This window comes from Pinus tabuliformis, chromosome 6 (assembly GCF_031772625.1).
Source record: "Pinus tabuliformis cultivar Carrire ecotype Pingquan chromosome 6, CPIR1, whole genome shotgun sequence".
In the NCBI taxonomy this organism is placed as follows: Eukaryota; Viridiplantae; Streptophyta; class Pinopsida; order Pinales; family Pinaceae; genus Pinus; species Pinus tabuliformis.
This window is the reverse complement of record NC_142292.1, coordinates 611,498,683-611,511,038: the sequence shown is the minus strand read 5'-3', so window position 1 is coordinate 611,511,038 and position 12,356 is coordinate 611,498,683. Positions and strand designations below refer to the sequence as shown.

The following is a 12,356-nucleotide window of genomic DNA, read 5'->3' as shown; positions in this document are numbered from 1 at the left end:
AGGAGTTCTTCAGTAATTTTGTATGTCTTTGTCATTGGAAAACCCTACATAATCATTCTCTAGATATATCTCCCTGACACGCCCCATGATTTTTTCAATAATTTTGTATATCTTTTTTGTTGTAAAATTCTACATGAATTCTCTCCGACAAACACCATGATTCTTCAATCATTTCCAATGTCTTTCCAATAGGAAAATCCTATATCATCGTTCCCCAGATAATTATCGCTGAGATACACCATGAGTTCTTCAATCATTTTATATATTTTCCATTGGAAAATCCTACATGATCGTTCTTAAGATAATTCTCCCTGACATACACCATGAATCTTTAGTCATTTACATGAATGTTCTGCAGATAATTCTCCATGACGTACACCATGAATAGTTCTTCAGTTATTACTGTGAAAAACAAAACTCAATGTGTGAATTATTTCTGACATTCACAGTCTTAATTAAAAAATCAAATCTAATCTATCATGACCGCTTGATGATACTAGTGCTCATATTACAAAATATGAGGCAAAACTAGAGCGTTGTATGTAACCGGTAACAAATGCAATTCGACACTTTCAATTGAAAATGCAGATTGAAAAATTGAGCTTCTAATACAATGGGATTTTCTGCATATAGTTACTATTGGCTCTTGACTACATTAAAACAACGTAAGTGATTATTTTAAACATGATAATTTAATAAAAGAGCCAACACCAAATGAAAGAAATAAAGTGACTATATAAAATGAAACATAATATCTTATGATTTCATTATTGTTAATGTACAAAACAAAACTCTCTTCCGATGACTTATTCAGTCATTTTCTATGTTTTTTCCATTGGAAAATCCAACATGATCATTCTCTAGATAATTCTCCCTGAGATACACCATGAGTTCTTCAATAATTTGTATGTCTTTCCCATTGAAAATTCCCACATGATCGTTCTCCAGATAATTCACCCTAACATACACTATGAGTTTTTAAGTCATTTTTTTTGTGTGTCTTTTCCTTTGAAAATTCTTACATGATCATTCTCCAGATAATTCCCATCATACATACACCATGAGTTCTTCAATTATTTTGTATTTCTTTTCCATTATAAAATCCTACATGATCATTATCCAGTTAATTCTCCCTGAGATACACTATGTTACATGATCGTTCTCCAGATAATTCTCCTCGAGATATATTATGTTAATTAAAGTGCAAGAAAACTCAAGCTACATATAGAAAGAAACAAAATATCTCATGATTCTATTTTTGTTAATGTGAAAAAAAACTCGAAGTATGAATTCTCACTGACATTCACTGTGTTAATTAAAAAATCAAACTGAATCTATCATGACCACTGATGATAGAAGTGCTCAATTATAATAGAAATGGCAAAACCAAAGCAATACATGTAATGGATAATAATAGTAAAAGAAAAAGCAAATGGATATGAAATGACTTACAAGACACTGAGGGAAAATGGAGGAAAGATGAAATGAAAGTGACAGACAAACAATGGATAATCATTGACATATATCGGGTATATAGGAATAACAATTGCATATTCTATTCTGGCCGAGTGGGAGTAGGAGACCATATTAAATCATTTTTTTTTTCACTTAGAGGAAAGCCAGTGAAGATCAAAACAAATGGAATGCAATTTCAACGGTAGGGATGAAATGGGTTTGTACTATGAGAGCCAACCAATAGCTTTAGAATTGATTCCATATCTAGGTCAAAATTTTGAAGGTAGGTCAGGTCAAAATTCTGATGGTAGGTGAGGGGTAGGGTATAAGTATGGAAAATGAATAATTCACCTTCTCGCTTAGAGAAATTTCTTTCCTTTTCGTGTCCTCGTTGGGAAATCAATTTCATATTTCCTTAACAAAGAAATGATGAACTACACTATACGTTTGGGGGTTGGCATTTTACGTCAATGGAAACTACCATTTTCTTGAGTATAAGATTTGTGTCAGTCTATTATAAATAGATATAGGAGGAATATATGTTATGAAACCAGCTCAAGAAAAGATAGAAAAGATAGATCAACGCCTTAGAATTCAACCTCTTCGAGGGGGCAACCTCCTTTACATTATGTTATCACTGAAAATAGTGTTGCAAAAATATTTTCAGTTTAGCTTAAGGGCAAAGTGTTTTTGCAGCGCATGAATCCTTTAGCAGTTTCGCAGCGCCCCCTGTTTTAGTGATTTCGTAGCGGAAACACTGATCTTGCACTGGCAGCGCTACGAAATTGGGGATTCGCTGAGCAGGGACATCTTCAGCATGACTGAGCAGGTTGGAATAGCTGGAAGAACAGGTCTAGTGTCCTTAATGATATATTTCGTCTTACTCCAATCTCTGATGGGAAAACATTTATTGATAATGTGGATATATCCAATGTCTTTCTCAAAGAACTCCGCTCCAGACTGACTGTTGTCCTCCAAATTCCGTTCTCGTTTGAAGGGTCTTTATGGGAAAATTTAGATCCCCTTTGCTAATATTAATCCAAATGGAAGATTTGTTGTTGTATGTGGTGATGGTGAATACATAATTTATATAACACTGGCATGAAGGAATAGATCTTTTGGATCTGTACTCAAATTTGTTTGGGCCTCAGATGGAGAATATGCAGTTCGAGAAAATACTTCTAAGATCAAGATTTTTAGCAAGACATTCCAGGAAAGGGAGAGCATTCGGTCAACATTTTCTGCTAAAATTACCAGGGAAATATCGTTATGTAAGGAATGGAAATGAGCTACCTTTCTGTATTACTCATGTTCCAAGATTGGCGGTAATGCAATAGATTAAAATATGGGTGCTTGCAAAGAAACGGTTGACAGTTGTACAAGCAAAGGGTTGCGGTGGTCATAAAGTGGACATAATGTGCTTCTCAATAGAAACCGCAATTCCAGGCCGTTTGCATGAACACAATTGATAAATACAAATGGCACTGCAGCAGATAGGTTTGCCTGTTTGGTTGATCTATATGTGTCCACATAATCGGTATCATGATAGATTAGATCCTCATGACCGTGAACGGTGTACGAGAGCTAAATTCTTAGACTTTACAACAGATAATATGTTTATTTATTCATCACCCACTGGTGTTATGATTGCAATCGATCTTGCTTACAATTTACATTCTGCATTTGGTAATTGCTTTCCTGGTTCAAAGCCGCCTCTTTTGGCCCAAGGTATGAACAAAATAATGAAGTCAGATCCTGCTTTGTATGGGTTAAGGAGCGCATAAGAAAGGGCCTGCAATTTTATTCTCCGGAGCCAACAAAATCGTATTTGTCAACTCCAAACTTTGGAGAGGATTTACAAGTAACTATTAGTGTGTTTGAGAGCTCTTTGATTCATATGCGGGACGCTTGAGCATTGCTCACAAGATGATTCTCGAAAAATCAGAGTTGTCTATGAGTTGCAGTTACCGGGGATCCTAATGAAGTTGTTTCAGATTTTCTGAATTTGGTCTCATATGGTGCTGGAGGTGTTGTCAAGCTTTGCGACTTTTGGATTTGCAAGAGCTATGTCTTGCAATACGATGGTGCTTCGTTCAATCAAAGGGACCCTGCTTTATATGACTCCTGAACTAATACGCGAACAACCATACAATTATACAGTAGATGTCTTGAATTTGTCTGTTGCTGCGCGCCCAGGAGATAATAGATAGGATCCCGAGAACTCATTTCATCAAGTGTTTTGAAAAGTTGGGTTGTATTTTTTCATGCACATAGAATAGGATGGGGAAGAGTTTAAGTAGCAGACAACAGAGGTGGTCGCTGCAAGGCATGACGGCCCTAGTCACTGGCGGTACAAAAGAAATTGGACGTGCTGTTGTGGAGAAATTAACTAGTTTAGGAGCTGCTGTTTATACATGTTCGCATGCAGAGAAGGATTTTAATGAATGTTTGACTCAGTGGAAGGAATCTGGGCTGCAGGTTGATGGTACAGTCTGTGATTTATCATCTCGTTCAGCATGAGAGGAGCTGATTGAAAATGTTATTCGTTTTGCAATGGGAAACTCAATATGTGGATTAATAATGTTGGTACAAATATGAGGAAGCCCATTATGGGTTATACAGCTGAGGATTTCTCATTTCTTATGTCTACCAACTTTGAATCAGCTTGTCATCCATCTCAGCTGTCACATCCTCTACTAAAAGCATCAGAAAAGGGAAGCGTTGTTTTCATTTCATCTGTTGCTGGTGTTGTAGTTATTTTCTCTGGTACCATATATGCCGCCAGCAAAGGAGCAATGAACCAACTCACAAAGAATCTTGCATGTGAGTGGGCAAGTGACAACATACGTGTTAACTGTGTGGCACCATGGTATACCAAAACATCACTCGTGGAGAAGCTCTTGGAAGACAAAGAGTTTGTAGAAAAGATACTTGATCGTACTCCTTTAAAGCGTCTTGCTGAGCTTCATGAAGTTTCATCCCTCGTAGCTTTTCTTTGCCTACCTGCAGCTTCATATATTACTGGTCAGGTTATTTCCGTTGATGGAGGAATGACAGTAAACGGTTTCTATATATGAGACCAGAAAGTAAGGCTTAGTATTGTGTTTTTCTAAAATACCAAGGGTCTTTTGAACAAGGTTTCACAGAATAGATTGAATTGACCTGCACTTTTGGAGCACCCGTTTGTACAGGAGAGCCAAGCAGAGACAAATTACTAAATGTTGGGTCTGAATATGAAGGTGATGGGGGGACTGTAATGGACGCAGTGGAGTTGGAAGCAATCATTACCTCCTTTCGAGACATGGAAACTGGAGAAGTTTCTCAAAATAAATCTCCCAACCTTCAGATACTATATCCTGTAAGAAAGCTTCACTTGAAAAAATCAAGGCACAAACTGAGACTTGTTATGACTCATCTGCTGAAAGCAACACATCAACAAGCATATCTAAAGGAAGCCACCAACAGGGTAGTTTTTTACATAATGACCAATAGCAACAGCTGCAACCAGTGGGTTTGTCTACGATGGCAGTATCCTTCAAAAGGCAACCGTGAAGCTTAGTAAACAGCAGCTATTCAATTTTGTGAGGAGTTTAGAGGTAAACTGTGTTTTTTTTAATTACACAGCAGTTTCGTAGCGCGCTACGAAACTGCTGTAGGTGATGATTTTAAGCGCAGAGCAGCTATTGTGATAATGTGAGCGGGAGTTGAGGAAGAGAAACACCTGTCTATCAATACCACCTACAGCACATCAGAAACATGGCAGCATTCCATACCTGGGGTTATTAAAAGATTTGGGAACATGCTGCTACACTTTCGGAGAATGTTGGGAGACAGAGACCGTTAAAATAGAGCACATCTTTTGGTCAATTAATGAGCCATCAGCGCTTTCAAGCATCCAAAGTCAGCGTTCCTTGCATCTTTAGCTCAGCCATCTCAGCCTAACTGAAGGAGGACAACTGTCAAGGATCCAAGAAGAATCAAGCATACGAGGAGAATGGAATTAGTGTTTTAGTTTGATTAGGATTTTGTGTAATTACAGCTCAGCATGTTTGTAATTAATGAATTAGTTAAATAGCATGTAGGAGTAGTTAATAGGGCCTTCGAGCCCATTCTAGAGAGGGAGGAATAAATTCCTATAAAGGGATCAGATTAGGATGTAATAGGGGTTGGACATTTTATACAAAAATAGAGTTATTTGGGCCAATGTAAGACTTGTTAATAGTAAAACAGTGGTTATTTCTTCTCAAGATTCTCAATGGATTATTTTGTTCAAATATGATGGTGGTGTTTTATCTTATATGTTCTTGTACAGCCTTGTTATAACATAATCACTCAGAATTCATTTCTAATGCTCTGACTTCCTGTATGTTTGGCAAGCTGTGGTTTGTGTGAAATATGTTTGAACATCTAATGCAAAGAGCCTTGACTTCCATGAAAGGACTGTGCTTTTGTTTATTAAATGTATAAGACTCCATAGCCCAATGAAGACCAATTTGATATGTGTTCAACCAACTGTTGTTTTCATGAATGAGTGAAGAGTTAGCCATCTTTTGTTGGGATTGATTTCTATTATAAGTCTGTGAGAGAGCCCTCTCTGACTAGGAAGGCTAATTCCTAGTCTAAAGTCTGGTTGAAAGAGTTACATAAAATCTTACTTGGTTGCAGCCCTTAGTAGTGATTTTGTGATAACACATTACATAAATGAACAATTCTTGGATGATTCAAATGAAAAAACCTCCTTTCTATATATAGGAGTCTAAGGAGTCACAATATAATCCAGCCGACCTAACAATAATAATATAAAGCCACAAAAATAATAATAGAGGGATTCTATGGGGCACATTAGTAACAATATGGGGGTAATAGGGGCACAACAATATTAATAAGGGGTATAACTACAATAGTAATGCGGTAATCACTAGTATTATAGGGACCCAACATGCCCCTCTCCTTCAAAAAAGTATTGTCCTCAATGCTTGAGGAGTTCTGGATACTTCTGCATAAAATTCTCATCCACCCATGTGGAATCTTCAGTGGATAAGTTCTTCCACTTGATAAGATACTCTGAAATTGAACGATTTCGTAGTTGGCGAGTTCTTATTTCTGTGACTGCTTCCGGTTCCAATATAATTTTTCCTTCCCCTCGTCAAGTTCTGGCAATACTGTTTGAACTGGGAGCTTGTCGCCTATAACCTTCTTTAAACATGAAACAAGGAAAACTGGGTGCAATCGAGAAGCTGTAGGAAACTCCAATTTGTATGCCATAGTACCAATCTTTGCAACACCTTGTACGTACCATAATACTTTGGTGATAATTTATTATCCTTCTTAGCTTGCTTGAGGGACATTTGCTTATATGGTTGTAGCCGTAGGAATACCCAATCACCTACATCAAAAATTCTTTCATTGCGATGTTGATCTGCCTATTGTTTCATTCTATTATGTGCCAACACGAGGTTATCCTTTAAGAGTTGGAAGACTTGTTGTTGATGTTCGATGTGATGTTCAACTGCCTGAACCTTAGAATTTTCTCTTAAATATGATGTGATGGATGGTGGTTGATACCCATAAAGTGCCATAAATGGGGTCATTTTTGTTGCTGTATGGAAGGAAGTGTTATACCACCATTCAGCAAGAGGAAAACATTTAACCCATTGTGTCTATTTATCAGATACAAAGCAACGAAGATATCCTTCCGAACATTTGTTTACTATCTCAGTTTGCCCATCAGATTGAGGATGATAAGATGAGCTATGAGCTAACTGAGTACCAAGACAAGAAAATAATTCTGTCCAAAAATTTCCAGTGAAAATGGGATCTCTGTCACTTAAAATAATCTTTGGGTTTCCATGTAGCTTTTGAATTGTTTCCATAAATGCAGTAGAAACTGTACTGGCTTTAAATGGATGTGATAATGCACAAAAGTGTGCATACTTGGTAAGTTTGTCAACTACCACCATGATGACACTCTTTCCCTCAGACTTGGGTAAACCTGTGATAAAATCCATTGAAACCTCCTCCCAACGTTGGCTTGGAATGGATAAAGGTTGTAATAGACCTGCTGTCTTAATTGTTTCAACTTTATTTTGTTGGCAAACCAAACATTCCGCCACATACTTTTGAATATCTGATTTGAGGCCATCCCAAAAAAATTCCTTCTTAACCCCGTGGTAAGTTTTTAAAAATCCTGAGTGCCCTCCTAAAGGAGAAGTGTGCAATTCCATAAGAATCTTTTGTTTTAGCTGGGAATTCTTACAAAGGTATAAGCGATCTTTGTACCATAACGAATTATTTTGCCAGCTAAATTTATCAGATGTACTAGAATCTTGTTGTAACTTTTGAATAAGTGCCCACACTTCTTCGTCATTCTTCCATTCCTCCCTTGCTTCGTTTATCCAATCTGGTTGGATAATAGAAATGGCGCACAACAATGCTTCCACATCCTCATCCTTTCTTGAGAGTGCATCTGCCACCACATTTTGCTTCCCTCTTTTGTAGATGATTTCAAAGTCATAACCCAACATCTTTGTGACCCACTTTTGTTGCTCTTTAGAGGATAATCTTTGCTCTAAAAAGTATTTAAGGCTATCATGATCTGTTTTTACCTTGAAGTGTCTTCCCATTAGGTAGGGTCGCCATTTCTTAAGTGCATGGAGTATTGCCAACATTTCCTTCTCATAAATAGCTTTGCTTAAAAACTTTCCCTTGATTGGATGACTTTCAAAAGCAATGGGTCTTTCATCTAGCATTAGAACAACACCAATTCCATTTCCTGAAGCATCACATTCCACAATAAAGATTTTCGTGAAGTCCGGTGTAGTTAAGACTGGTGCTTGGCACATTTCCTCTTTAAGATGTTCAAAGGCCTTTGTTGCTTCCGGAGTCCATGAAAATGCATCTTTCTTCAATAATGTTGTTATAGGTGCTGCTATTCTCCCATAATTCTTAACAAACTTGTGATAATACCCTGTCAACCCAAGAAATCCTCACAGAAGCTTTATGGATGTGGGGATTTTCGATTCTTTAATGGCTTTAATTTTGCTAGGGTCTACCTTAACTCCTTCATGAGATACAATATGACCCAAATATTCCACTTCCTGGACTCCAAAGAAACATTTGGATCTTTTTTCTTATAATTGTTTCTCTTTCAACAGTTGTAGCACCCTATCAACATGTTCAACATGATCCTTCCAAGACTTGTTGTAGATTAGTATATCATCAAAAAATACTAACAAAATTTTTCTAAGGAATGGTTTGAAAATTGAATTCATCAAACCTTGAAATGTTGAAGGTGCATTGGTAAGGCCAAAAAGCATGACCAAAAATTCATAATGACCCTCATGAGTTCTAAATGTTGTTTTTGGAATGTCTTCAATCTTCATTCTGATTTGATGATACTGTGAACGAAGATCCAACTTGGTGAAGTAAATTGATCCATGCAATTCATCCAGTAATTCATCAATGACAGGAATGGGGAACTTATCTTTAATAGTGAGCTTGTTGAGCTCCCTATAATCTGGACACATGTGCCATGATCCATCCTTCTTGTGCACCACTACTACTGGAGCAGGAAAGAACTTTGACTCGGTTGAATTATACCAGCCTCGAGCATTTCAGCAACCATGCGTTCAATTTCACTCTTTTGGACATAGGGATATCTGTACGGCCTGATGTTTGGAGGAACACTTCCTGGAATCAGATGAATAGCATGATCATGATCACGCACAGGTGGGAGACCTTTGGGAGTCTCAAATACCTTGGAATGATTGTCCAGGACTTCTTGGAGATCTGGAGAAATAGATGATTCCGATGTGGAAACATCTAATTACACCTCTTTGCTCCTTTTTAAGAAGCTTTGTCCCACCATTAGAGCTAATTATCTTTCCTGGTTTCCCTGCAATACCCCTTAATTCAACTTCCTTTCCTTCCACAGAAAATTTCATGAAAAGTTCTTGAAAATTAAAGGCTATTGTACCCAGGGATTGTAGCCATTGGACTCCTAGTACAACATCAGGACCTCCCATTGGAATAAAAAGCATTGGGCTAGTCAATACATATTCTCCCATGGATATCTTGATATTATGGCACTTTACATAGAAATTTATTGTTCCTCCATTTGAAATCATCACTTGACACTCTAGTGCTGGATATAGGAAGCAATTCAATTCTTTTGCTACCTTACAATGAATAAAATTGTGGGTGCTTCCTGAATCAATCAAAACTATTACCTTTTTCTTCTTGATTTGTCCTTCTATCTTGATGGTTTGAGGAGTGGTAATTCCTGCCAATGCATTACAATATATGGTCAGATTTATTTGTTCTTCATCTAAGCTTTGTTCCTGGAGTATATCCTCTTCTTTTAACCTTTCTTGTTCCTTTTCTTCTTCTTCTTCACAGTATATGTAGAATAATTTCTTCTCAGCACACTTATGACCTTTAGTGTATTTGCTATCACAACTGTAACAAAGCCCTTTTGCTCTTTTTTCTTCCAATTTTTGTGGTGTCAACCTTATAAGTTGTGGAAGGCTAGGGGCAACAACACTTCTGTATTTATAGTTGTGAGTGGTATGCTTCCTGGTTGCCATAATTTTGCTTTCCATTTTTCTTGCTAACCTCAATGCCTTCTCTAATGAATCCGGTTCCCAAAGGCGAACATCATGTTGGATATTATCCTTTAAAGACCCTATGAACACATAAATTCTATGCTCCTCTGGAATATCTTTTACCCTTATGTTCAATTTTTGGAACTCCTCAATGTGCTCCATTATTGAACCCTTTTGTTTGAGACTTATCAATTGGCTAAAAAAAGTGTTGCTTTTTGTATCCTCATAATGTGCTACCAATTCTTCCGTAAAAATTTCCCAAGTGATAAATTGTTTACGAGAGCAAAGCCATTGATACCATACAAACTGATTTGGTTCCAAATATAAAGTTTCCATACGTACCTTTTGTGTGTTTCGCACATTATTGAGATCGAAGAATTGCTCCATCTGTAATATCCATGTGGCAGGATCCTTTCCATCAAACTTCCTCATATCGATTTTTGGAATATGGTGAACCTTCGATCCAACATTAGCATCTATGGAATCATGATTAGTATTTTTTTTATTCTCATCATGAGTTTCCTTTAGTACCCTTTCACCCTTAGTGCCCATTTCTTGTAGCAACTTATTCACATTTATCTTCAATTCGTCCATGTCTGTCTTCAAATCTATCTTCAAATCATCCATCTTAGCTTCCATGTCAACCATCTTAGCTTCTACGCCTTTCTTTAAATAGTCCATCTTAGCTTCTACTCCTTTCTTTAAACCATCCATCTTAGATTATGTTCCTTTTTGTGTAAGGGACAGTTGTTGCACTTGGTCTTGTAATTTTGATATATCATGTTGCATTTCCTCTTCTTCATGAGTCATGCTAGAGCTTTCAGGTTCCTTACTAGGTGTTTGCATTTTCTTTCGGGGCATCAGTTACCGATAATAATGCTCTACTATGCCCTTTGAATTCCTTCAAAATAAATTTTCAAACCAAGCTTAAGCAACAATTTAAGAAAATCTACACACCTTTTTTCACTTTGTAGGAGCTCGATATTGCCTCTAATGTATCTCTGTACCTTCCAATCTTCTAGTTTTGAACTCGTGAGCTATAGTAGCCCTCTATGTCATCTTTCTAATGTCACAAGTCTGACCCAAATTGGATTCTCCAATGAAGATTTATGCGAAATCTCCCACATTGACTTGATTATAGACTAGTTCAGTAGAGCGAACATGTACGACGTGCCACGAGTCACTGTTTCGACCTTTGGATCTGAAAAAGGCATACACGAAACTATAATCCATCCTATTTTTGTAACTTCTTATGAAATTTCAATCCGATCCCCAGAGAGAAAGTTATGACAATTTTCCCCAGGTCACCTGTTTGGAATGTAATTCAGGAGTCTACAAAAAGACCAACTTCCTCATATCATAACTCCAAAAATATAGTGCAAAAAGCTCTGAAATTTGGACCCAAGGTTCAGTGTGATGTCTTCTCAAATGGGTTTTGTTTGCGACTTCTGAAACGTCACAAAAAAAAAAGTTATAGCGAAAATGCCACGATGACGTGTTTGGAGCAGCGAAACCCTAGAATCCAAAGCTTTGATACCAAATGTTATGAAACCAGCTCAAGAAAAGATAGAAAAGATAGATCAACGCATTAGAATTCAGCCTCTTCGAGGGGGAAACCTCCTTTACATTACATAAATGAACAATTCTTGGATGATTCAAATGACAAAACCTCCTTTCTATATATAGGAGTCTAAGGAGTCACAATATAATCCAGCCGACCTAACAATAATAATATAAAGCCACAAAAATAATAATAGAGGGATTCTATGGGGCACAATAGTAACAATATTGGGGTAATAGGGGCACAACAATATTAATAAGGGGTATAACTACAATAGTAATGGGGTAATCACTAGTATTATAGGGACCCAACAATATATGACTTAATTTTAGCATCTTAGTCGGTCTCATTGGGCTATCAACTGATTTATCTGACATATGACGTTATAGGAAGTTCCTTTGATTTTCTCATGTATGGTGAATCAATGCAAGTATAAGATGTTTCCACCTCATATAACAAGAAACTCAAATTTAAGGAAAATTTGAGCTTGAATATAATTTATAACATAAAAAAATTGAGTGGATCAAGAAACCCAACGCTAAGTTTAAGGAAAAATTTAGCATGAATATAATTTATAACATAAAAACACTTAGTGGATCAAGAAACCCAATGCTAAGGAAGATTTTGCTGTTAAATATAGCGCATAATGTAAAAGTTTTGTTTTGTAATGTTCGACAATAGTACTATGTTCAAAAGGGTTATGGAAAACAGGAGCACAGAGAGTTTGTCAGGCTTCC

General features: G+C 36.9%; 1 pseudogene; it reads left to right on the top strand.

The window, feature by feature from the left end:
• The first annotated feature begins 3,735 nt into the window (after positions 1-3,735).
• On the top strand, positions 3,736-4,532 carry LOC149260057 (tropinone reductase homolog At5g06060 pseudogene; annotated as a pseudogene).
• Positions 4,533-12,356: the final 7,824 nt, after the last annotated feature.